Source organism: Priapulus caudatus, unplaced genomic scaffold (assembly GCF_000485595.1).
Source record: "Priapulus caudatus unplaced genomic scaffold, Priapulus_caudatus-5.0.1 Scaffold115, whole genome shotgun sequence".
Classification (NCBI taxonomy): domain Eukaryota; kingdom Metazoa; phylum Priapulida; class Priapulimorpha; order Priapulimorphida; family Priapulidae; genus Priapulus; species Priapulus caudatus.
In genome coordinates, this window is record NW_014577176.1 from 80,417 (window position 1) to 86,388 (window position 5,972).

At 50.2% G+C, this 5,972-nt stretch overlaps 1 long non-coding RNA gene across 1 annotated transcript in view; it reads right to left on the bottom strand.

Annotated features, from left to right (window-relative positions):
* Nucleotides 1-1,851: 1,851 nt before the first annotated feature.
* The window catches only part of LOC106805513, an 8,122-nt gene continuing 4,001 nt past the window's right edge, over nucleotides 1,852-5,972 (bottom strand). Inside the window, exons 2-4 of the long non-coding RNA XR_001393440.1 lie at nucleotides 3,136-3,237; nucleotides 2,386-2,514; nucleotides 1,852-2,205 (exon numbers count right to left, since the gene is read on the bottom strand). This is a non-coding gene — a long non-coding RNA (uncharacterized LOC106805513). The remainder of the gene's footprint in view (nucleotides 2,206-2,385; nucleotides 2,515-3,135; nucleotides 3,238-5,972) is intronic.

Sequence of the window (5,972 nt, forward strand, 5' to 3'; positions counted from 1 at the left end):
AGCTTTACGTGATACGGCAGCGCCACCTGGAAGACACATTGCGAAATAATCTCAGCGGTAACAATGGCCATCATACATGCAGATTTGAGACATCCTAACAACAAATTTGACAGCAGACACGCACGAGTTGATCAGTGATTGACTAGAAATATTTCTTGTGAGTCTCGCACGAACAGCAAAAGCCATGATTCTGTCTCGCACGACTTCCCCATTTTGATCAGTAAAATGCCACGCGTTGGCGTGACACTATTCAACTTTGGTTTGGAATTCTGCTCTCGCGCACGCCTGCGACAACGCACGGAGTCGCAATACTGCTGGCGTGAATCTCACAGCGTCGCTCTCTGCTCAAGAGATGCTAACTACGCGAATAGCAGCGATTCAACGCGATGGTGATCGAACAACAGACAGTAACAGGGGAGTGAAACATCGCGGCGTTTAGCACCAGTCTCCCACACGCATCTTCTACATGCAAACATCGTCACCCGGACGTCGATCGGCAAGAGATGCGGCCGACGTGTCGCCGCGGCCGACGTGTAGCCACGGCCGACGTGTCCCCACGGTCGCCGTCACGTCGCTGCCGCGTGACGCCACGGCCGACGTGACGCCGCGGCCGACGTGTCGCCACGGCCGACGTGACGCCGCGGCCGACGTGTCGCCGCGGCCGACGTGTCGCCACGGCCGACGTGACGTCACGGCCCACGTGTCGCCACGGCCAACGTGTCGCCACGGCCGACGTGTCGCCACGGCCGACGTGTCGCCACGGCCAACGTGTCGCCACGGCCGACGTGTCGCCACGGCCGACGTGTCGCCACGGATCGAAAATCTACTCAAAATTCATTTAAACGAGGCGATTCGATCAACACGATATTTCAAAACGCGATGCTAAAACTAAACGCGAGATAATAAAATGTACAAAAACGCGGCACACACTTTGTACACAAACAAAACATGTGCGGTAAACGCACACGAACACATCGACGATTGAACGGGGATTCACAGAGACAAGTCACGTGACCCGGTTACTTATGTTACAATAAATTACACTGTCATACCTAGACGATAACTTTACAATACAAAAAACCAGTCAGTGATCCGTACGTTTGTACAAAATGCTTTGAGAAACTGTGGCTGCAACGCACGGGTAGATGATAGACGTCAATTATGTCTCTTCAGACTTGCATAGAAACACCCCCCTCCCTCAAAAACCTCATCCTTGGGAGGAGGAGGCGGCGGGGAGGCAACTCCAGACAGACTAGCATTGCGATGGAGTAGCCTTGCGGAGCAGCACAACATCTAGATACAATAATGTAACCCAAACCCAAGATAGGTCTCTATCCTCGGTTTGGGTTACATTATTGTATCTACACAACATCTGACTACCTCTACTTCTGACGAATTCTACTTTCAACAAGTTCCCGCTTGCTGCTCTATCACTGCTCTCGTACTAGTTTTTGTGACGATCACCACAACTCAGTAACACATAACTTAATTTATTTTTGCCACTATTAAACGGTTCTGGGCGACTAAGACCAATCGCTCGCTCGCTCACACCGCACGTGTGACAGAAGCTGTGGGGGGCGGGTGTGGAGAACGGTGGTGGGGGCGGAAACGCAGAGGGACGTAGCTACTATAGTGAGGAGGGAGAACCCCTCAACGCTGAGGTGCTATCATCGAGTCAATTCTCCCACTACAGAGCTTCCTCTCTCCCTCCCCTCCCTCCCCGCGCACGCGGTCTCCCTCACACGCACGCACGCACGCACGCACACACACAGTCTCTCTCGCTCTCTCTCTCTCTCTCATACGTACACTCTCTCTAATACACATACAAACACACACTCTCTCTGTCTATCTCTCTCTCTCTCGCTCTCTCTCTCTCTCTCTCTCCCTCTCCCTTCTTCTCTCGGCTCTCTCTCTCTCTCTGGTATCCAGGAGGGTCGTATCATCCGTGATTTCCGCCCCCCGCCGCCGCGTCACGCTTGTACGTGTCGCAGTCTCTCCATGATTCACATAGCCTCTCCATCACGCAGTCTCTCCATGATTCACATAACAGCCTCTCCATCACGCAGCCTCTCCTTGATTCACATAGCCTCTCCATCACGCAGCCTCTCCTTGATTCACATAGCAGCCTCTCCTTCATCATTGCCAGGCACTCTTCTCCACGTTAACTGTCTCCGTCTTCGGCCGGGACCTCTTGAAGAATCCGCACTGCACAACACGCAACACCAATCACGATCAACGACAGCAAAGGACGTGCATATAATTAATTATAATGATTCGTAATTGTATAATTAACGTACCGTAAATATATAATTGATAAATAATTGATTCGATACGCGGCAAAAAATCGACGGATGTAATTGAACCACTAGTTGGTGGGAAACTTACGAGAAATAGAACGAGAACGAGGAGGATGAGGACTATGATTCCAGCTAGTACGGAGACTACGATCACCCATAGTGGCACGGGCCGCTCCACATCTACGTACTGAGCATCAGGTAGTGCCTTCGTTACTACCTGTACGGGAGAGAAAATAACAACTCAGACTAGAATATATGTGTAGCGAACAGTACAGAGTACATTACTGCATAGAGCGCTGTGCAGAGTACACACGTAGTATACATACATAGATACACAGATACGCGTAGAACAGAGAAAACGTACGGCCGTGGCGGTGTAACGTTACGAGGTAGTGCCTAGTATTGTCAATCGGTTGTAATTTCGTAATCGATCATCGGTTGGACCCAAGTAACCGATGATCGGTTACAATCGGTTACTCGGGGTGTTGTTGAATGCCTGGTGGGCGTAACGTCGTGTGCATGTACGTGTGTGCATGTATGTGCTTGTTTAGCCCTGTTTACTGTTTGTTTTGCACTGTTTACTACTGTGTGTATAATACATGTATGTTAATAAAGGATAACTTGTATAGTAGCGATGATATCTCTGATTCTCATCACTTCTCCAAGTTTTCTTGTTCAAGTTTTACATTTATTTCAATTTTTTTTTGTCGATGAAATCGATTATGGATTTTAATAACCAAGCGCTTGGTTCGAGCCACTATTCAACCGATGATTGAGTATAATCGATGATCGTGACATCACTAGTACCCGATGAAAACTTTACCAGACAGATACTTACGTATGCTCTGTCGTTGCTTGTGTTCTGTTGCACGTTTAGTGACGGGTCTATCTTCAACTCGGCGTGCGATAAAATTTTAATGTAGTCTAAGTGACTGTAGTCCTGAAACAAACAGCAATCGCCGACACATTAACCAGAGAAACGTTAACAGCCGACGATGCATTAATGACGAGTAGTATTATCGCACAGACGACGTTAAAGACGCGTGTCGCCCAGCAACAGCGCTAGCAGACGATCGCCACGTTGTTAATCCCACACGACGGAAGATTAATTCACATCAGCAGCAGCTCACCGGACGTACACGTCAGTGTTACGTTCAGCCTCCCACGATTTAATCACCATCGTGCCAATCACACGCACACACACACTCTCTCTCGTTCTCTTTCGTTCTCTTTCCCTCACCATCTCTCTCTCTCTCTCTCTCTCCCTCTCTCTCGTTCTCTTTCCCTCACCATCTCTCTCTCTCTCTCTCTCTCTCTCTCACTCTCTTGCTCTCTCGCTCTCTCTCTCTCGCTTTCTCTCTCTCTCCCCCTCTCTCTCTCACACGCACACTCCTCTCTCTGTCTCTCCCTGCCGCCCTCTCTGAAACACACGACTAGCAGCAGACGGTTGCAGATGAGAACACCTGCTGTGGATGATTGCTTGTTGCCGAGTGTCCGCGGATTGCACGCGATTTTCCCGTGAGATCAGATGCTGAAAGAACGGAGTCCTCAGGCAAATACTCGCCCTGATTACTGTCGCACCCCTGATTTACGCGCACTCCTGATTTTACTGTCGTCACTCTGGTTGCTGCCCTGATTGACTGTCGCACGTTGGTTCGCCGGATTATGCTGTCGCACTCCCGATTTACTGTCGCACTCCCTGATTACGTGTCGCACCCCCTGATTACTGTCGCACTCCCTGTATTACGTCGCACCTCCCTGATTACTGTCCACTCGCTGAATACCGCGTCACTGCCCTGATTTACTGTCGCACCCCCTGATTACTGTTCGCACTCCCTGATTTTACTGTCGTCCACACTCGTCCTGATTTTACTGTCGCACTCCCTGGATCGACTTCGCGACGTCCCTATTTTACGTCGCACTCGCCTGATTTACTGCGGTCCCTGCTCTCCTGATTTACTGTCGGCAACTCTCACTGAGTTACTGTCGCACTCGTCTGACCTTACCTGTCGCACTCCCCTGATTAACTGCGCACATCCTCTGGATTGAGCTGCGCACTCTCCTGATTTACGGTCGACGTCCCCATGATTTACTGTCGCATCTCCGATTTCCTGGCCGCACTTTCCCGAGTTTACTGTCGCACTTCCCCTGATTACTGTCGCACTCCCCAGCTTACTGTCGCACTCCCGTATTTACTGTTCCGCACTCCCTGATCTATCTTCGCACTCCCTGCGATTTACTGTCGCACTAGCTGAGTCTGACTGTCGCACTCCCTTGATTACTTGCCACTCCCGTATCTAATCTGTCGCACCCCGTGAAGTTACGCGTTCACTCTCTGATCTAGACGTCGCACTCTGGCCGATTTACTGTCGCCGTCTTCTTATCTACCGTCGTCGCCTCCCTGATTACTGTCGCACCGCCTGATCTACTGTCGCACTCCCTCCTGATTTATGTCCGCACTCCCTGGATTATCTTCGCACCGTCCCTGATTTGACGCTCGGTCCACTCCCTGATTTGACTGTCGCACCTCCCTGATTTACTGGTCGCTAACTTCGCTGATTTTACTGTCGTCACTTCTCCTGCTTTACTGTCGCAGCTCAGTCTCGCCTGCATTTTACTGTCGCACTCCTGATTTGACTGTCGCCTCCGGCCTGATTTGACTGTCGCGACTCGCCTGATTACTTCGTCACTTGTGTGTTACCCTGATTTACGTCGCACCCGTGTATTTACTTGTCGCACTCGCCTGTGATTTACTTGGTCGCACTCCGCCTGATTTACTGTCGCTAACCCCTGTATTTTACTGTCGGCACTCATCCTGATTTACTGTCTGCCCCCATGATTTAAGCCGCATCTCTCCATTGTATCTGGTCGATCAGCTCTTCCTGGATTTTACGTACGCACTCGCCTATGTACTGTCGCACTCTCCCCGATACCCTGCGTTCCCCACCCCTCTGATCTTACTGTCGCAGCTCACCTGATTTACGTGTTCGCGACTCGCTGATTTATCCTGTCGCACAGATCGGCTGCTGATTTACCTTAGCGCAATCTCCCTTGCGTTTCTTGTCGCACTGTGTTACCGGTGCCTATTTACTGTCGCATCTCCCTGATTATCTGTCGCACTCGGCCTGATTACTGTTTCCGCATCTGTCGGCCTGATTCTGTCCATCTCCTGATTTACAGTCGCACTCCACCTATTTTACTGTCGCACTCCCTGATTACTGTCGACGTCCCTGAGTACTGTCGTCATCTCTCCTGATCTTACCTGCGTCACTCCCGATTTGCGCCTGCATTCGTCCCCTGATTACTGTCGCATCTCCCCTGTAATTTACTGTCGCACTCCCTGATTACTGTCGCCTCCCGTCCCTGATTTACTGTGTCGCACTTCACCCCTGATTACTGTCGCACTCCCTGATTTACTGTCGGCACCCCTGATTGACATAGTGTAGGATTCCGTGTGACTCCTCTGTATAAATCTTGCCATACTAACTAGTTTCCGTACGTGCCAGTGCATCGAATTCTTAAAAATAAGCACATGCGTTAATAGAAATATCTTTAATTTTGAACTTCAGACTGCGGACTCTCTTCATTTGCTGCGGACTCCCTCTTTTTGAGGTAGGGAGTCCGTTGGACTCCGCTGTTTAAAATTTTAATTTCTACCCCTGTGTTGAATACGAA